This window comes from Schistocerca cancellata, chromosome 12 (genome assembly GCF_023864275.1).
Source record: "Schistocerca cancellata isolate TAMUIC-IGC-003103 chromosome 12, iqSchCanc2.1, whole genome shotgun sequence".
Classification (NCBI taxonomy): Eukaryota; Metazoa; Arthropoda; class Insecta; order Orthoptera; family Acrididae; genus Schistocerca; species Schistocerca cancellata.
Window position 1 is genome coordinate 134,613,085 of NC_064637.1, and position 22,384 is coordinate 134,635,468.

Consider the following 22,384-nt stretch of genomic DNA (forward strand, 5'->3'; position numbering starts at 1 on the left):
TACGTTCTGTTGCTGTGTGTTTCCATTCCATGATTAATGTGATTTGAAGAGAAGTAATAAAATGAGCTCTAACATAGAAAGTAAGCGTTTCCGGACACATGTCCACATAACATATTTTCTTTCTTTCTTTCTGTGTGAGGAATGTTTCCTGAAAGTTTGGCCGTACCTTTTTGTAACACCCTGTATAGGGCCTACACCTTAAATAACGTCCAACTTTTTCCCGTCGAGGAAAGTGCAACTTTTCCTCCGTGTCAATAGGTGAGCCACTCTCATTTTAGCTATCCTGATATTACGCAGAACAAAAAGATTGCACGAATCAGCGACGGGTCACTGGCCGATAAGAAAAGCAGTTGTATGGAAACAGTAAACCTGTCCCCTGCCCTTTCACTAGTAGCTAGCTTCCAATATACACTCCTGGAAATTGAAATAAGAACACCGTGAATTCATTGTCCCAGGAAGGGGAAACTTTATTGACACATTCCTGAGGTCAGATACATCACATGATCACACTGACAGAACCACAGGCACATAGACACAGGCAACAGAGCATGCACAATGTCGGCACTAGTACAGTGTATATCCACCTTTCGCAGCAATGCAGGCTGCTATTCTCCCATGGAGACGATCGTAGAGATGCTGGATGTAGTCCTGTGGAACGGCTTGCCATGCCATTTCCACCTGGCGCCTCAGTTGGACCAGCGTTCGTGCTGGACGTGCAGACCGCGTGAGACGACGCTTCATCCAGTCCCAAACATGCTCAATGAGGGACAGATCCGGAGATCTTGCTGGCCAGGGTAGTTGACTTACACCTTCTAGAGCACGTTGGGTGGCACGGGATACATGCGGACGTGCATTGTCCTGTTGGAACAGCAAGTTCCCTTGCCGGTCTAGGAATGGTAGAACGATGGGTTCGATGACGGTTTGGATGTACCGTGCACTATTCAGTATCCCCTCGACGATCACCAGTGGTGTACGGCCAGTGTAGGAGATCGCTCCCCACACCATGATGCCGGGTGTTGGCCCTGTGTGCCTCGGTCGTATGCAGTCCTGTTTGTGGCGCTCACCTGCACGGCGCCAAACACGCATACGACCATCATTGGCACCAAGGCAGAAGCGACTCTCATCGCTGAAGACGACACGTCTCCATTCGTCCCTCCATTCACGCCTGTCGCGACACCACTGGAGGCGGGCTGCACGATGTTGGGGCGTGAGCGGAAGACGGCCTAACGGTGTGCGGGACCGTAGCCCAGCTTAATGGAGACGGTTGCGAATGGTCCTCGCCGATACCCCAGGAGCAACAGTGTCCCTAATTTGCTGGGAAGTGGCGGTGCGGTCCCCTACGGCACTGCGTAGGATCCTACGGTCTCGGCGTGCATCCGTGCGTCGCTGCGGTCCGGTCCCAGGTCGACGGGCACGTGCACCTTCCGCCGACCACTGGCGACAACATCGATGTACTGTGGAGACCTCACGCCCCACGTGTTGAGCAATTCGGCGGTACGTCCACCCGGCCTCCCGCATGCCCACTATACGCCCTCGCTCAAAGTCCGTCAACTGCACATACGGTTCACGTCCACGCTGTCGCGGCATGCTACCAGTGTCAAAGACTGCGATGGAGCTCCGTATGCCACGGCAAACTGGCTGACACTGACGGCGGCGGTGCACAAATGCTGCGCAGCTAGCGCCATTCGACGGCCAACACCGCGGTTCCTGGTGTGTCCGCTGTGCCGTGCGTGTGATCATTGCTTGTACAGCCCTCTCGCAGTGTCCGGAGCAAGTATGGTGGGTCTGACACACCGGTGTCAATGTGTTCTTTTTTCCATTTCCAGGAGTGTAGATAGCAGACCTGCCAGAGATATGTTCAAACTACTTCATAGAGCAGCTCACTGAGTTACCTTGCTTAGCCGCTCATAAACATACGCTGACGGCAAAAATCGCACAAACAAAAAATAAGTAATGTAGAGAAATGAAAGTTCGGGAATACATTTATCTACGAGGGTAATCCCAAAAGTAAGGGCTCCAATTTTTTTGTAAGTACATAGACCTGTTTATTTCTACAATGGTTTACATCAGTTTACAGCTTGAACATTTACCTATTTTTGACATAATCACCATTTCAGTCGATGCATTTTTGTAGACGCTGTGGCAGTTTTTGTATGTCCATGTCATACTAGCTCGCTGCCGTGCTATTCAGAAAGTTAAGAACCTTTTCTTTCATCTCGACGTCGGAGCTGAATCGCTTTCCGGCCAAATGTTCTTTTAAGCTAGGGAAATGGGCGACAAGTCAGGACTATAGGGTGGGTGGGTGATTACGTTCCACTGAAACTGTTGCAGGAGAGCAACGGTTTGCCGAGCGATGTGTGGGCGAGCGTTGTCATGGAGAATGTGTAGGCCCCTGCTCAACACTCCACTTCTCCGGTTATGAATTGCCCGTTTGAGTTTTCTCAGAGTCTCAGAGTACCTGTCAGCATTAATTGTCTTCCCAGTGGGCATAAAGTCGACCAACAATACGCTTTCCGATCCCAAAACACGGTTGTTATGACTTCACCGGGATACTGTGTTTGTTTGAATTTCCGCGGCTTTGGCGAAGAAGGATGCCGCAACTGGCGTGATTGTTGCTTGGTCTCAGGTGTAAAGTGTTATGGCCAGGTTTCGTAACCCGTGACAACTGAGTCCACAAAGTTGTCCTGTTCGGCTGCAAAGCGGGGAAGAAATGCGCGGAAAGCATCAGCTCGTTGCCGCATGTGGTCTTCAGTCAGCATGCGTGGCACCCATCTTGCGCACACCTTCCGGTAGTTCAATGTTTCCGCTAAAATTCTGTGAGCGGTGCTTCGGAAAACCTCAGGAACCAACGTGCAGAGATCATCCAGGATTGTTCGTCGTGAATTTCGTCCCGACCAGCTGCAATCCCTCTACACCACTTACGGATATTTTTGACATCCATGCACGCCCCGTCATACACTTCCGTCAGTTGGCAATGGATTTCAATCGGCGCAGTGCCCTTTGCGTTCAAAAACCGAATAACTGCGCACAATTTGCACTTGGCGGTAACATCCAACGGGAGCTCCATTCTCAACGTCTACCAAGCCAAGACTGAGCGCCTCAGCGCGGCGTGCGCATGTTTACACACAGTGCGTGAAGCACTCTTCATAAGAGTGTGACCAACTGCCACACTAACAGAGTTCTGTACTTTTAAAAAAGTAGCAGACCCTACTTTTGGGATTACCCTCGTATTTAACATGTTGTTGTTGTGGTCTTCAGTCCTGAGACTGGTTTGATGCAGCTTTCCATGATACTCTATCCTGTGCAAGCTTCATCAACTCCCAGTACCTACTGCAACCTACAACCTTCCGAATCTGCTTAGTGTATTCATCTCTTGGTCTCCCTCTACGATTTTTACCCTCCACGCTGCCCTCCAATGCTAAATTTGTGATCCATTGATGCCTCAAAACAACTGGTCCCTTCTTCTAGTCAAGTTGTGCCACAAACTCCTCTTCTCCCCAGTTCTATTCAATAGCTCCTCATAGTTATGTGATCTACCCATCTAATCTTCAGCATTCTTCTGTAGCACCACATTTCGAAAGCTTCTATTCTCTTCTTGTCCAAACTGTTTATCGTCCATGTTTCTCTTCCATACATGGCTACACTCCATACAAATACTATCAGAAACGACTTCCTGACTCTTAAATCTATACTCGACTACATTCCATTATCCTCGTTTTGCTTTTGTTGACGTTCATCTTATATCCTCCTTTCAGGACACTGCCCATTCCGTTCAACTGGTCTTCCAAGTCCCTTGCTGTCTCTGACAGAACTGCAATGTTATCAGCGAACCTCAAAGTTTTTATTTCTTCTCCATGGATTTTAATACCTACTCCGAATTTTTCTTTTGTTTCCTTTACTGCTTGCTCAATATGCAGTTCGAATAACATCGATCTCCCTTCCCATCCACTACTTCCCTTTCATGCCCCTCGATTATAACTGCCATCTGGTTTATGTACAAATTGTAAATAGCCTTTCGCTCCCTGTTTTTTACTCCTGCCAACTTCAGAATTTGAAAGAGAGTATTCCAGTCAACATTGTCAAAAGCTTTCTGTCAGTCTACAAATGCTAGAAACGTAGGTTTGCCTTTTCTTAATCTTTCTTCCAAGATAAGTCGTAAGGTCAGTATTGCCTCACGTGTTGCATCATTTCTACGGAATCCAAACTGATCTTCCCCGAGGTCGGCTTCTACCAGTTTTTCCATTCGTCTGTAAAGAATTCGTGTTAGTAATTTGCAGCTGTGGCTTATTCAACTGATAGTTCGGTAGTTTTCACATCTGTCAACACCTGCTTTCTTTGGGATTGGAATTACTATATTCTTCTTGAAGTCTGACGGTATTTCGCCTGTCTGATACATCTTGCTCACCAGATGGCAGAGATTTGGCAGGACTGGCTCTCCCAAGGCTGTCAGTAGTTCTAATGGAATGTTGTCTACTCCCGGGGCCTTGTTTCGACACAGGTCTTTCAGCGCTCTGTCAAACTCTTCACACAGTATCGTATCTCCAATTTGATCTTCATCTACATCCTCTTCCATTTCCATAATATTATCCTCAAGTACATCACCCTTGTATAGACCCTCTATATACTCCTTCCACCTTTCTGCTTTCCCTTCTTTGCTTAGAACTGGGTTTCCATCTGAGCTCTTGATATTCATACAAGTGGTTCTCTTTTCTCCAAAGGTCTCTTTAATTTTCCTGTAGGCAGTATCTATCTTACTACTCATGAGATAAGCCTCTACAGCCTTTCATTTGTCCTCTAGCCATCCGTGCTTAGCCATTTTGCACTTCCTGTCGATCTCACTTTTGAGACGTTTGTATTACTTTTTGCCTGCTTCATTTGCTGCATTTTTATATTTTCTCCTTTCATCAATTAAATTCAGTATTTCTTCTGTTACCCAAGGATTTTTACTAGCCCTCGTCATTTTACCTACTTGTTCCTCTGCTGCCTTCACTGCCTCATCCCTCAGAGCTACCCATTCTTCTTCTACTGTATGTAACATACTTAACTGAATAACATTGCAACATCGTAGTTTAATGTAGGCGTGAGATAAGCCAAAATAGTGTAAAATGCTGGTTCATAAATAACCAGTGTAACCGGCAGAATATTGAATCCAAGCATGCAAACGAGCATGCATTGTGTTGTACAGGTGCCGGATTTCAGTTTGATGGGGTGGAGTTCGATGCCCGTCGCACTTGGTCGGTCAATACAGGGATGGTTAATGCTGCTTGTGGATGACGCTGGAGTTGATGCGAATGATGTGCCACATGTGCTCGATTGGAGACGGATTTGGTGATTCAGTAGGTCAGTACCACATGCCGACATACTGTGAAGCACGTTGGCTTACAACAGCGGTCTGTGTGCGAGCGTTATCCTGTTGGAAAACACGCTCTGGAATGCTGTTTATGAATGGCACCACGACTCGTGGAATCACCAGATTGACAGACAAGCACTCAGGGCGCATGGTACAGGGTGTTTCAAAAATGACCGGTATATTTGAAACGGCAATACAAACTAAACGAGCAGCGATAGAAATACACCGATTGTTGCAATATGCTTGGGACAACAGTACATTTGCAGGCAGACAAACTTTCGAAATTACAGTAGTTACAATTGTCAACAACAGATGGCGCTGCGGTCTGGGAAACTCTATAGTACGATATTTTCCACATATCCACCATACGTAGCATAAATATGGCGTAGTCTCTGAATGAAATTACCCGAAACCTTTGACAACGTGTCTGGCGGAATGGCTTCACATGCAGATGAGATGTACTGCTTCAGCTGTTCAATTGTTTCTGGATTCTGGCGGTACACCTGGTCTTTCACGTGTCCCCACAGAAAGAAGTCACAGGGGTTCATGTCTGGCGAATAGGGAGGCCAATCCACGCCGCCTCCTGTATGTTTCGTATAGCCCAAAGCAATCACACGATCATCGAAATATTCATTCAGGAAATTAAAGACGTCGGCCGTGCGATGTGGCCGAGCACCATCTTGCATAAACCACGAGGTGTTCGCAGTGTCGTCTAAGGCAGTTTGTACCGCCACAAATTCACGAAGAATGTCCAGATAGCGTGATGCAGTAATCGTTTCGGATCTGAAAAATGGGCCAATGATTCCTTTGGAAGAAATGGCGGCCCAGACCAGTACTTTTTGAGAATGCAGGGACGATGGGACTGCAACATGGGGCTTTTCGGTTCCCCATATGCGCCAGTTCTGTTTATTGACGAAGCCGTGCAGGTAAAAATAAGCTTCGTCAGTAAATCAAATGCTGCCCACATTCATATCGCCGTCATCAATCCTGTGCACTATATCGTTAGCGAATGTCTCTCGTGAAGCAATGGTAGTGGTGCTGAGGGGTTGCCGCGTTTGAATTTTGTACGGATAGAGGTGTAAACTCTGGCGCATGAGACGATACGTGGACGTCGGCGTCATTTGGACCGCAGCTGCAACACGGCGAACGGAAACCCGACGCCGCTGTCGGATCACCTGCTGCACTAGCTGCGCGTTGCCCTCTGCGGTTGCCGTACGCGGTCGCCCTACCTTTCCAGCACGTTCATCCGTCACGTTCCCAGTCCGTTGAAATTTTTCAAACAGATCCTTTATTGTATCGCTTTTCGGTCCTTTGGTTACATTAAACCTCCGTTGAAAACTTCGTCTTGTTGCAACAACACTGTGTTCTAGGCGGTGGAATTCCAACACCAGAAAAATCCTCTGTTCTAAGGAATAAACCACGTTGTCCACAGCACACTTGCACGTTGTGAACAGCACACGCTTACAGCAGAAAGACGACGTACAGAATGGCGCACCCACAGGCTGCGTCGTCTTCTATATATTTCACATCACTTGCAGCGTCATCTGTTGTTGAAAATTGTAACTACTGTAATTTCGAAAGTTTGTCCGCCTGAAAATGTACTGTTGTCCCAAGCATATTGCAACAAACGGTGTATTTCTATCGCTGCTCGTTTAGTTTTTATTGCCGTTTCAAATATACCGGTCATTTTTGAAACACCCTGCATGAGTAGCGAGTGCTCCTGCTGTGATACGAAATCACAGCCCAGACCGTACCTTCAGGTGTAGGCCCGGTGTGTGAGGCACGCAGACAGGTTGGTTGCAGCACTCGACTGGCCTCCGTTTAACTAACACACGGCAACCACTAGCACTGAGGCAGAACCGACTTTCATCAGAAAAGACAAGAGAGGTCCACCCTGCCCTCCAGTGAGGTCCGGCTCGATTAGATTAGATTAGATTTACTTTCATTCCAATTGATCCGTAGTGAGGAGGTCCTGCAGGATGTAGAACATGTCAGAAAAACAATAATACATGACAAATATTTACAACTCAAACAAATAAGCTAATCTACCATTCCACAGGTCGCAAGTCGAATGATCGTCAGTTTTTTAATGAACACTATATGAAAGAATCATTTTACAAACACTAATGCACTGAATTGAAAATAAAAAAGGTTTTATTTATTTATAAGGTAATAAACATGTAACGGAACTACTATAATACTTATTTACAATGAACACATAACTGCACTGAAATTGTACAGAAGTTATATTGTACTTATAAATTGTACAGACACACAAGGTGGTCCATTGATCGTGACCTGGCCAAATATCTCACGAAATAAGCGTAGAACGAAAAAACTACAAAGAACGAAACTCGTCTAGCTTGAAGGGGGAAACCAGATAGGGCTATGGTTGGCCCGCTAGATAGCACTGCCATAGGTCAAACGGATATCAACTCCGTTTTTCTTTTTCTTTTTTTTCTTTTTTTTTTTTAAACAGGAACCCCCATTTCTTACTACATATTCGTGTAGTACGTAAGGAAGTATGAATGTTTTAGTTGGACTTTTTTTTTCGCTTTGTGATAGATGGCACTGTAAGTGTCACAAACACAAGGCCCACAATTTTAGACGAACAGTTGGTAACAGGTAGGCTTTTTAAATTAAAATACAAAATGCAGGTACGTTTGAACATTTTATTTCGTTTGTTCCAATGTGATACATGTACCTCTGTGAAATTATCATTTCTGAGAACGCTTGCTGTTACAGCGTGACTACCTGTAAATACCACATTAATGCAATAAATGCTCAAAATGATGTCCGTCAACCTCAGTGCATTTGGCAATACGTGTGACGACATTCCTCTCAACAGCGAGTAGTTCGCCTTCCGTAGTATTCTCACATGCATTGACAATGCGCTGACGCATGTTGTCAGGCGTTTTCGGTGGATGACGATAGCAAATATCCTTCAACTTTACCCACAGAAAGAAATCCGGAGACGTCAGATCTGATGAACGTGCGGGACATGGTATGGTGCTTCGACGACCAATCCACATGCTTCAACCGCACGCGACCTATGTGCCGGACATCCATCATGTTGGAAGTACATCGCCATTCTGTTATGCAGTGAAACATCTTGTAGTAACATCGCTAGAACATAAAGTAGGAAATCAGCATACATTGCACCATTTAGATTGCCATCGATAAAATGGGACCAATTATCCTTCCTGCCATAATGCCGCACCATCCATTAACCCGCAAAGGTCGCTGATGTTCCACATGTTGCAGCCATCGTGGATTTTCCGTTGCCCAATAGTGCATATTATGCCGGTTTACGTTACCGCTGTTCGTGAATGACGCTTCGTCGCTAAATAGAACGCGTCCAGAATATCTGTCATCGTCCCGTAATTTCTCTTGTGCCCAGTGGCAGAACTATACACGACGTTCAAAGTCGTCGCCATGCAATTCCTGGTGCATAGAAATATGGCACGGGTGCAATCGATGTTGATGTAGCATTCTCAACACCGACGTTTTTGAGATTTCCGATTCTCGCGCAATTTGTCTGCTACTGATGTGCGGATTAGCCGCGACAGCATCTAAAATACCTACTTGGGCATCATCATTTTTGCAGGTCGTGGTTGACGTTTCACATGTGGCTGAACACTTCCTGTTTCCTTAAATAACGTAACTAACAGGCGAACGGTCCGGACACTTGGATGATGTCGTCCAGGATACCGAGCAGCATACATAGCACACGCCCGTTGGGCATTTTGATTACAATAGCCATACATCAACACGATATCGACCTTTTCCGCAATTGATAAACGGTCCATTTTAACAAGGGTTATGTATCACGAAGCAAATACCGTCCGCACTGGCGGACTGTTACGTGATACCACGTACTTATACGTTTGTGACTATTACAGCGCCATCTATCACAAAGCGAAAAAAGTGGTCCAACTAAAACATTCATATTTCTATACGTACTACACGAATATGTATTAAAAAGGGGGGTTCCAATTTTAAAAAACGCAGTTGATATCTGTTTCATCTATGGCAGCGCCATCTAGCCGGCCAACCATAGTGCCATCTGGTTTCCCCCTTCAAGCTAGACGAGTATCGTTCTTTGTAGTTTTTTCGTTTGATGTTTATTTCGTGAGATATTTGGCCCAGTCACTATCAATGGACCACCCTGTATAGCTACAGAAAATCTGTGAAATCACTTCAGTAATTTATAATAACCTTGTATTCTGGTGAGAGCCTACTGAATGTGTATAACATATTGAAAGTTATATACATAGGATAAAATTCTGTAAGAAAATTTTATATTGCACCAGAGATGGTCAAATGTAGTATCGATTGTGTAGTTGCGTCGCTGCTCAACAGTGATCGCTGGTTCAAGGTGTTATGGATAATGTATTAGAGTAACTTCAGATAGATGTATGGAGAACTCTAAAGTGTAAAGACGTGTTGTATGTGATGTGTGCTGGATATATACTTACTCACTATGGGCAGTAATGATTTTTTATTTGCAAGACACCACACTGGAAATAATTAAGGTAAAAAAGAGTGGTTTTGTTACCAATGCAGCGCGCGTATTCGTAAGTGATGATTGAGACAATGTATAGCACTCACATCCAATGATTTCGTAAAGCTAATTGTTAATACATAATAAGTTTATTATGTGTTAATTGTGAACATTTAAAGTTAGTGACATATTGTCACTTACCACAGGTCAATACCAGTTCCCAGATCGATGTCGTTTTAGATTAATTGTTTTGCTCAATAAGTTATTGTCTCAGTCATATTCGATTTAATTAAAGTGTATGCTAAACAACAGCCTGTATGCTCACTATACAATTTAAAGTAGCAGAGAGCAGTGCTAAGAGCGGTCCCATTGTGCAGATAAAGATAAACTTTATTATTTTAGAGATAGCATTCATTAAGCACAGGGACCATTATTTTCAAATTGATCAAGTTTTGTTTTATCACCTGGGTCAGTTTCAAATCAGTAGTGTTGCATCAGAGTCAGTTTTTGTGTCATGTAAATAAATGCAGTTTCGGTTTGGTTTAAAGTTATTGACAGTTTACATTCTCACAGTCAGAAGATTCAGTACAGGGCAAAGCGCATAGGTGACAAGATACAATACACCTTCGATTGTTATTCCAATTCTATTGCCAGTTACGTAATTTCAATCATATTTCAAGCGTACGTGTTTCACATACTTAAAACGTACATGTTTCAGCATGTAGTGTTTTACATTTTCGGCTATAGGTTCCATATGTCACTTACGCACCTGTGGTCTAGGGGTAGCGTCTGTGAAAAATCAAAATGCCCGCGGTCCCAGGTTCGAACCCCGTCACCGCTTAAATTTTGAGTAATAATCAGCATAACGTCCAGCATAAGAAATCACCCTCAGTCTTCTAACGGCTCCTAAAACCGTAAGAATCAGCAATGATCAACGGCATGTAGATGCATAAGGCAATGGAAACCACTGCATTAAAGACGCTTAATGTGAATTCACAGGACATGTGATTTGTAAGTGTTATGATGATTTCGGAATAGTCCCCATTTCGGATTTCCGGGAGGGGACTGTCAAGTGGGAGGTGACCACGAGAAAAAGATTGAATAACCAACGAAAGGATAACGTTCTACCAGTCGGCAAATGGAAACTCAAGCTTGAATGTGGTAGGAAAGCGAGAAAATCTGGAAAGGGAGTTACAAAGAGCCTTTCACATACTTAAAACGTACATGTTTCAGCGTGTAGTGTTTTACATTTTCGGCTATAGGTTCCATATGTCACTTACGCACCTGTGGTCTAGGGGTAGCGTCTGTGAAAAATCAAAATGCCCGCGGTCCCAGGTTCGAACCCCGTCACCGCTTAAATTTTGAGTAATAATCAGCATAACGTCCAGCATAAGAAATCACCCTCAGTCTTCTAACGTAGATATAGTAGGGTTAATGAAGTGAAATAGAAAGAAGACAAGGATTTATGGTCAGATGAGTACAGGGTAGGATTTGTCATGATTAAGGTCATGATTAAGAGGGTAGGGCAGTGATTGAGTGACTATGAGCAGTTAAGTGATAGGTTTGTGCTCAAAAGAACCGATAGCGAACCAACACCAACAACGATAGTTCAGGTGTGCACTGCAGTGTCGCAACCTGAAGATGAAAATATAGAGAAAGGATATGAGGATGCTGAACAGGTAACTCAGTACGTAAAGGGAGATGAAAATCTAACAGTCATGGGGGCTGCAATTCGGTGGTAGGGAAAGGAGTAGAAGAAAGGGTCACGCGAGAGTATGGACATGGTAGCAGAAATGAAAAAGGAGAAAGACTAGTTGAGTTCTGCAATAAATTTCAGCTAGTAATAGTGAATACTCTGTTCAGGAATCACAAGAGGTATACTTGGGGAAGGCTGGGAGATGTAATTAGATTACATCATAGTCAGACAGAGATTTCGAAATCAGATATTGGACTGTAAGGCATACCGAGGAGCACATATTGACTCAGATCACAATGTAGTGGTGATGAAGAGTAGGCTGAAGTTTAAGAGATTTAGTCAGGAAGAATCGATACACAAAGAAGTGGGATATGGAATTACTTAGGAATGAAGAGTTATGGTTGAAGTTCTCTAATGCTATACATACTACAATAAGAAATAGCCGTTGAAGACTTATGGACAGCTCTAAAAAGGGCAACCACAGAAGTTGGAAAGACCTCTATGAGGGGGAACATATGTCTGATGTTATAGAAGAAAGAACAGGATTCGATTTAAAAGAGATAGGGTTTAAAAGAGCTTTTGAAGATTTAAGGTCAAATAGGGGAGAGGGGATACATAAAATAACATCAGAATTTCTAAAATCATTGGGTGAAGCGGCAACAAAACGACTATTCACGTTGGTGTGTAGAAGGTATGAGTCTGGCAATATACCATCTGAAACTTCCTGGCAGATTAAAACTGTGTGCCCGACCGAGACTCGAACTCGGGACCTTTGCCTTTCGCTGGCAAGTGCTCTACCATCTGAGCTATCGAAGCACGACTCACGCCCGGTACTCACAGCTTTACTTCTGCCAGTACCTCGTCTCCTACCTTCCAAACTTTACAGAAGCTCTCCTACGAACCTTGCAGAACTAGCACTCCTGAAAGACGAGGTACTGGCAGAAGTAAAGCTGTGAGTACCGGGTGTGAGTCGTGCTTCGGTAGCTCAGATGGTAGAGCACTTGCCCGCGAAAGGCAAAGGTCCCGAGTTCGAGTCTCGGTCGGGCACACAGTTTTAATCTGCCAGAAGTTTCATATCAGCGCACACTCCGCTGCAGAGTGAAAATCTCATTCTGGAAACATCCCCTAGGCTGTGGCTAAGCCATGTCTCCGCAATATCCTTTCTTTCAGGAGTGAAAATCTCATTCTGGTAATATACCATCTAACTTTCGGAAAAATAGCATCCGCACTATTCCGAAGACTGCAAGAGCAGACAATTGAGACTATTATTGGACAATCAGCCTAACAGTTCATGCATTCAAGTTGCTGACAAGAATAAAATACAGAAGAATGGAAAAGAGAGTGGAGGATGGGTTAGATGACGTTCAGTTTGGCTTTAGAAAAGGTAAAGGCAACAGAGGGGCAATTCTAACGTTGTGGTTGATAAAGAAAGGAAGACTAAAGAAAAATCAGGACACGTTTGTAGGGTTTGTCGACCTGGAAAAACCGTTCGACAATGGAGAATGGTGCAAGATGTTCGAAATTCTGAGAAAAATAGGGGTAAGCTATAAGGAGAGACGAGTAATATACAATATGTACAAGAGCCAAGAGGGAATAATAAGGGTGGACGACCAAGAACGAAGTGCTCAGATTAAAAAGGGTTTAAGACAGGAATATAGTCTTTCGCTCCTACTGTTCAACCTCTACATCGAAGAAGCAATGGTGGAAATAAAAGAAAGGTTCAGGAGTGGAATTAAAATTCAAGGTGAAGGGATATCAATGATACGGTTCGCTGACGACATTGCTATCCTGAGTGAAAGTGAAGAAGAATTACATGATCCGCTGAATGGAGTGAACAACTTAATGAGCACAGAGTATGGATTGAGAGTAAATCGAAGAAAGACGAATGTAATGAGAAATAGCAGAAATGAGAACAGCGAGAAACTTAACGTCAGGATTGGTGGTCACAGAATAGGTGAAGTTAAGGAATTCTGCTACCTAGGAAGCAAAATAACCAATGGCGGACGGAGCAAGGTGGACATCAGAAGCAGACTAGCGCCGGCAAAAAGGGAATTCCCGGCCGAGAGAAGTTCACAAGTATCGAACATAGACCCTAATTTGAGGAAGAATTCTCAGAGAGAATGTACGTTTGGAGCACAGCATTGTATGGTAGTGAAACACGGACTGTGGGAAAACCGGAAGAGAAGAGAATCGAAGCGTTTGAGATGTGGTGCTGCAGACGAATGTAGGAAATTATGTCGACTGATAAAGTAAGGAACGAGGAGGTTCTGTGCAGAATCAGAAAGGAAAGGAATGTGTGTAAAACATTGACAAGAAGAAGGGACAGGATGATAGGACATCTGTTAAGACACCAGGGACTGACTTCAGTGGCAAAAAAATGTATGTAGAGAAAGACAGAGATCGTAATATATCCAGCAAGTGCTACTCTGGGATGGAGAGGTTGGCACAGGAGAGGAATTTGTGGCGGGCCGCATCAATCCAGTCAGAAGACGTATGGAAAAAAAAACGCTCTACCACCCCCACATTTACACTGAATGCGAGCGGTCAGAATGAGCTAGCAATGCAATCACCAAATCGAGAGGTACGTGATGGTGGTTCACTTTCATAAGGGCTTCACTTGCACAGTTTCAACATTCGCCGCCACCTATTTGCTTCTGTCATGCAGTTAGATGGTTCTGCAGGTGTTCGTGCTTATTTCTGCATGTTTTTTCTTTAGCCACTAGACATTATTGCAGTCATTGGCCGTATCCGCGAGTTATTCTCATGATAAGGCGTTTATTGTGTTCACCCACCTGTGCCAAAGTTAGATTCAATAATTACGAGTACAATCCTTTGTCCATTTATTAAATATTCACATACCTATCTTAGTGACCAATTCATACGTTGATGTTTCATATTACACTACTGGCCATTAAAATTGCTACACCACGAAGATGACGTGCCACAGACGCGAAATTTAACCGACAGGAAGAAGATGCTGTGATACGCAAATGATTAGCTTTTCAGAGCATTCACACAAGGTTGGCGCCGGTGGCGACACTTACAACATACTGACATGAGGAAAGTTTCCAACCGATTTCTCATACACAAACAGCAGTTGCCCGGTGTTGTCTGGTGAAACGTTGTTGTGATGACTCGTGTAACGAGGAGAAATGCGTCCATCACGTTTCCGACTTGGATTGCGGTTTATCGTATCGCGACATTGCTGCTCGCGATGGTCGCGATCCAATGACTGTTAGCAGAATATGGAATTGGTGGGTTCAGGAAATAAGCACGGAACGCCGTTGTGGATCCCAACGGCCTCGTATCACTAGCAGTCGAGATGACAGGCATCGTATCCGCATGGCTGTAACGGATCGTGCAGCCACGTCTCGATATCCGAGTCAACAGATGGGGAAGTTTGCAAGACAACAACCACCTGCACGAATAGTTCGACGACGTTTGCAGCAGCATGGACTATCAGCTCGGAGACAATGGCTGCGGTTACCCTTGACGCTGCATCACAAACAGAAGCGCCTGCGATGGTGTACTCGACGACGAAGCTGGGTGCACGAATGGCAAAACGTCATTTTTTCGGATGAATCCAGGTTCTGTTTACAGCATCATGATGGTCGCTTCAGTGTTTGGCGACATCACGGTGAACGCACATTGGAAGCGTGTATTCGTCATCGCCATACTGGCGTATCAACCCGGTTTGATGGTTTGGGGTGCCATTGGTTACACGTCTCGGTCACCTCTTGTTCTCATTGACGGCACTTTGAACAGTGGACGTTACATTTGAGATGTGTTACGACCCGTGGCTCTACCCTTCCTTCGATCCCTGCGAAACCCTTCATTTGAGCAGGATAATGGACGACCGCATGTTGCGGGTCCTGTACGGGCCTTTTTGGATACAGAAAATGTTCGATTGCTGCCCTGGCCAGCACATTCTCCAGATCTCTCAGCAATTGAAAACGTCTGGTCAATGGTGGCCGAGCAACTGGCTCTTCACAATACGTCAGTCACTACTCTTGATGAACAGTGGTATGTTGTTAAAGCTGCATGGGCAGCTGTACCTGTACACGCCATCCAAGCTCTGTTTGACTCAATGCCCAGGAGTATCAAGGCCGTTATTACGACAAGAGGCGGTTGTTCTGGGTACTGATTTCTCAGGATCTATGCACCCAAATTGCGTGAAAATGTAATCACGTGTCAGTTGTAGTATAATATATCTGTCCAATGAATACTCGTTTATCATCTGCATTTCTTCTTGGTGTAGCAATTTTAATGGCCAGTAGTGCAATAAACAAAACTGTTACAGTGGCCTCTTGTTTCTGCTGTAGATAAATGAGTCCATTAATATATCCATCTGTGGCGTGATAACTTTTGTTTCTTAGGGGTGTGATAAACATTTCAGCTGGCACCTCTCACCTTGAAAAGTTCTTAATTATTAATTGGAACGTCTGTACGAAATTTTAGCACTTTTATAATTTTAACTAATGATAGAATTTTGAGTTAAGTGCAGTGGTTGGGATAAGGGTAGTTGTGGGAATGAAGAGAAAACATGTGACTTTTCATGTTTTCCCGAGGGATCTGTTGCAAATACAGTTCTCGGGTTTGCCGCCGGATCGCATTGTGTAACTCGCACAATATTTCATCGATGCAACTCCTCGACGAGATTCGGTGGTGGTAGCTGCTGCTGTCACTGCTGCAAGGCATATCCTTGAATATACCTTTACATGTGTCCAAAAATGTGATTTGCATTCGGAACGTTTGTTCCGCTTGTACGATGGGCAGTTATCAGGGACATATCTCATAACTTTAACTCGACAAACACTTTTAGTTATTTTAGGCACGTTAGGTCGTAGTAGCAATACGTAAATCGCAATTCAAGGTGACACTGACAAATATCTTTGAAGTTTCGGAAAGTACACTCCTGGAAATTGAAATAAGAACACCGTGAATTCATTGTCCCAGGAAGGGGAAACTTTATTGACACATTCCTGAAGTCAGATACATCACATGATCACACTGACAGAACCACAGGCACATAGACACAGGCAACAGAGCATGCACAATGTCGGCACTAGTACAGTGTATATCCACCTTTCGCAGCAATGCAGGCTGCTATTCTCCCATGGAGACGATCGATAGAGATGCTGGATGTAGTCCTGTGGAACGGCTTGCCATGCCATTTCCACCTGGCGCCTCAGTTGGACCAGCGTTCGTGCTGGACGTGCAGACCGCGTGAGACGACGCTTCATCCAGTCCCAAACATGCTCAATGGGGGACAGATCCGGAGATCTTGCTGGCCAGGGTAGTTGACTTACACCTTCTAGAGCACGTTGGGTGGCACGGGATACACGCGGACGTGCATTGTCCTGTTGAAACAGCACGTTCCCTTGCCGGTCTAGGAATGGTAGAACGATGGGTTCGATGACGGTTTGGATGTACCGTGCACTATTCAGTGTCCCCTCGACGATCACCAGTGGTGTACGGCCAGTGTAGGAGATCGCTCCCCACACCATGATGCCGGGTGTTGGCCCTGTGTGCCTCGGTCGTATGCAGTCCTGATTGTGGCGCTCACCTGCACGGCGCCAAACACGCATACGACCATCATTGGCACCAAGGCAGAAGCGACTCTCATCGCTGAAGACGACACGTCTCCACTCGTCCCTCCATTCACACCTGTCGCGACACCACTGGAGGCGGGCTGCACGATGTTGGGGCGTGAGCGGAAGACGGCCTAACGGTGTGCGGGACCGTAGCCCAGCTTCATGGAGACGGTTGCGAATGGTCCTCGCCGATACCCCAGGAGCAACAATGTCCCTAATTTGCTGGGAAGTGGCGGTGCGGTCCCCTACGGCACTGCGTAGAATCCTACGGTCTTGGCGTGCATCCGTGCGTCGCTGCGGTCCGGTCCCAGGTCGACGGGCACGTGCACCTTCCGCCGACCACTGGCGACAACATCGATGTACTGTGGAGACCTCACGCCCCACGTGTTGAGCAATTCGGCGGTACGTCCACCCGGCCTCCCGCATGCCCACTATACGCCTTCGCTCAAAGTCCGTCAACTGCACATACGGTTCACGTCCACGCTGTCGCGGCATGCCACCAGTGTTAAAGACTGCGATGGAGCTCGGTATGCCACGGCAAACTGGCTGACACTGACGGCGGCGGTGCACAAATGCTGCGCAGCTAGCGCCATTCGACGGCCAACACCGCGGTTCCTGGTGTGTCCGCTGTGCCGTGCGTGTGATCATTGCTTGTACAGCCCTCTCGCAGTGTCCGGAGCAAGTATGGTGGGTTTGACACACTGGTGTCAATGTGTTCTTTTTTCCATTTCCAGGAGTGTATCACGAACCATAGTTACAGGGGCTTTAAATAAGTAATGCAACACTTTTTTTCTGAAAGCTGGATGATTTCACTCAGGATTTCAATACACCATATTATTCCCCACTGTTTTGGGGATGGCGTGTATGCCCGTGTGGTCCCACTCTAGTGGTCGACGTGGGAGCTAATGTCTTGGTGCATCAGTAACCTCTCCACCATCCACGTACTGCTTCCTGTGGAGTGCATCGTCCACTGGGCCAAACAGATGGAAGTCGGAACGTGCGAGTTCGGGGTTGTGGGGCGTGTGAGGAAGAACAGTCCAATGAAGTTTTGTGAGCTCTTCTCGGGTGCTCAGATTTGTGTGAGATCTTGCATTGTCATGGACGAGGAGACGTTCGTTTGCATTTTTGTGGCGACTAACACGTTGAAGTCGTTTCTTCATTTTCTGTTGGGAGAACAATAACTTCAGAGTTGAGCGTTGCATGGAATACTTCTATATAAGCTTAAGTACTGTGGTATGAATGGGACAGTGCTCCAATGATTTAAATCATACCTAACTGGAAGAGTGCAGAAAGTTGAAATAAATAGTTCATATAATATGCAAAAAACTGGTGATTTCTCAAACTGGGGAACAATCAAGAATGGGGTGCCGCAAGGTTCGGTCTTGGGTCCTCTGCTGTTCTTAATATATATTAATGACTTGCCATTCTATATTCTATATTCACGAAGATGCAAAGCTGGTACTTTTTGCCGATGATACAAGTATAGCTATCACACCCGACAGACAAGAATTAACTGGTGAAATTGTAAACGATGTTTTTCAGAAAATCATTAAGTGGTTCTCTGCAAATGGGCTCTCATTAAACTTTGACAAAACACAGTATATACAGTTCCACACAGTAAATGGAATGACCCCATTAATAAATATAGACTTCGATCTGAAATCGGTAGCTAAGGTAGAATATTCAAAATTTCTAGGTGTATGCATTGATGAGGGGTTGAACTGGAAAAAAAAACCCTCACTGAGGATATGCTGAAACGTTTGAGTTCAGCTACTTATGCTATTAGGGTCATTGCAAATTTTGGCGATATACATCTGAGTAAATTAGCTTACCACGCCTATTTTCATTCTCTGCTTTCGTATGGCATCATATTCTGGGGTAACTCATCATTGAGTAAAAGAGTGTACATTGCACAAATATATATTGTGAGGCTACAGTGAAGATTTCTAGCTCTTTAAATAAGTGTCTGCAGGATGATCTTGGATGAGCTCCGGCAATTATTCTGATTACACGCTTTTGTGCAATGTACACTCTTTTACTATATATATATATATATTCACTTATGAAATTTGTTACTTACAATCCAAACGAATTCAAAAGTAATAGCAGTGTACATGGCTACAACACTAGGAGAAAGGATGATCTTCACTACTCAAGGTTAAATCTAACTTTGGCTCAGAAGGGGGTAAATTATGCTGCAACAAAAGTCTTTGGTCACTTACCTAAAGTCTGACAGATAGCCATATAGCATTTAAAAGGAAATTAAGAGAATTTCTTAATGGCAACTCCTTCTACTCATTAGATGAATTTTTGGATATAGTAAGTGGGTAATTTCCCAACCCCACAACAAAATAAATAAAATAAAATAAAATAAAATAAAAATATTGAGTGTCATGTAATATTTTGTCTAATGTAATATCTTGTATAGACACCTTTTATTAACCTGACACGTTCCACATCATTACGAAGTGTCGTATTCATGATCTATGGAGCAAGTACTAATCTAAACTAATCTGATCTAATCTACTATGAGGAAGGACGTCAAACAACGACCTCTTCAGAGGAGAGGTGGTGTCTCGCCACTCGATGGACTGCCGTTTTTTTCCGGTTCGAAGTGATGAACCCATTTTTCATCGCCTGTGACGATGTCGGACAAAAAAATTGTTACAATCAGCATCGTAATGCGCAAGGAATCCCGCACTGTTGACCCTCATTATGGTCTTCCATTACGCGGCGAGGAACCCAACGGGTACACACCTTTGAGTATCCCAACTGGTAGAGGGTGTTTCAGGACTACCAACACAGACGTCCAGTTGAGCAGTGATGTGCTCCTAGAATGAGAGTGTCCACACGTACCAACATATCGGAGTCACAGCTGTGTGTAGCCAGCCGACATGTGGGACATTGGACAGGTTTAAGCGACCTTGTTGCGGTGATGGCAGACACCTCGCCCAAAGACTCACTGTGCTCTTGTTCAATGCCAGGTGTCCGTAGATATTCTGCAACCGTTTATGAATATTGAAAAGTCTCTGTGAAGTCGTTTCATGAGACGCTTGTCGAATTCGGTACGACTTATTCACTTCACTACCTGATTTTAGCCCAATTCATGAACTCTTCCAGAAAGATTGAACACTCAGATAAGGCCTATTGTAAGTAGGCTGTTTAGGTTTTTATGTTGGTAACACCACGTAGCGCTCTGTATGAAAATCACTGACTGTGCTGTGTGCAGTCTGTGGCTGGTTGGCATTGTTGAAATATTCGCTATTGTAGTGTTGGGCAGTTGGACGTGAACAGCGCGTAGCGTTGCGCAGTTGGAGGTGAGCCGCCAGCAATAGTGGATGTGGGGAGAGAGATGGCAGAATTTTAAGAGCGGACGATCTGGACGTGTGTCCGCCAGAAAGAGTAAATTTATAATACTGTATATCATGAACTGATATATCTGAACATATAAACAAATACGTAATCAGTGCCGTTTGTTGCATTGTAAAATGTTAATTACATCCGGAGATATTGTAACCTAAAGTTGACGCTTGAGTACCAATCCTCCGCTGTTCGATCGTGTGTATCGGAGAGCACCGAATTACGTAGGGATCCAAAGGGAACGGTGATGAACCTTAGGTACAGAAGAGACTGGAACAGCACATTACGTCGACATGCTAACATCTTTTTATTGGTCTTTTTCACTGACGCACATGTACATTACCATGAGGGGTGAGATAAACGTACACACGTGGTTTCCGTTTTCAATTACGAAGTGGAATAGAGTGTGTCCCACTGGAAACGCGTCGACGTATGTGGTATCAGCATGATGGTGCAGCTGCACATTCCGCAATTAACACTAGGCTGACCCTTGACAGGATGTTCGACGGGCGTTTCATAGGACGCGGAGGACGCATAAATTGGCCAGCCCGTTCTCCTGATCTTACACCTCTGGACTTCTTTCTGTGGGGTACGTTAAAGGAGAATGTGTACCGTGATGTGCCTACAACCCCAGAGGATATGAAACAGCCGGCCGCGGTGGTCTAGCGGTTCTAGGCGCTCAGTCCGGAGCCGCGCGACTGCTACGGTCGCAGGTTCGAATCCTGCATCGGGCATGGATGTGTGTGATGTCCTTAGGTTAGTTAGGTTTAAGTAGTTCTGAGTTCTAGGGGACTGATGACCATAGATGTTAAGTCCCATAGTGCTCAGAGCCATTTGATATGAAACAACGTATTGTGGCAGCCTGCGGCGACATTACACCAGATGTACTGCGGCGTGTACGACATTCATTACGCCAGAGATTGCAATTGTGTGCAGCAAATGATGGCCACCACATTGAACATCTATTGACCTGACATTTCGGGACACACTCTATTCCACTCCGTAATTGAAAACGGAAACCACGTGTGTACGTGTACCTCACCCCTCATGGTAATGTACGTGTGCGTCAGTGAAAAAGACCAATAAAAAGGTGTTAGCATGTGGACGTAATGTGCTGTTCGAGTCTCTTCTGTACCTAAGGTCCATCACCGTTCCCTTTGGATCCCTACGTAATTCGGTGCTCTCCGATACACACGATCGAACAGCGGAGGATTGGTACTCAAGCGTCAACTTTAGGTTACAATATCTCCGGATGTAATTAACATTTTACAATGCAACAAACGGCACTGATTACGTATTTGTTTATATGTTCAGATGTGCTAACAAAACTAACGGGGCTCCATTTAAAAAAAACGTAGGTTTGTGTTAAAAAACACACTTCCGTGCATTTTTGTATGGTTTGTATTAACCAATTACACTAGCCCCTCTCCTCACGTTCGGTCTGTGTACCGGTTCGTCAGTATTTGATGTGGTTTACGAAATATATTCAGCGGTAATGTTAGGTGACTCACCCAGTATATATATATATATATATATATATATATATATATATATATATATATATATATATATATATATATAATGACTTTTGAACACTATTAAGGTAAATACATTGTTTGTTCTCTGTCAAAATCTTTCATTTGCTAACTATGCCTATCAGTAGTTAGTGCCTTCAGTAGTTAGAATCTTTTATTTAGCTGGTAGTAGTGGCGCTCGATGTATCGCAGTAGCTCGAGTAACAAAGATTTTTGTGAGGTAAGTGATTCATGAAAGGTATAGGTTATTGTTAGTCAGGGCCATTCTTTTGTAGGGATTTTTGAAAGTCAGATTGGTTTGCGCTAAAATTATTGTGTGTAAGTTTAGTGTTGATCAGAATAAGT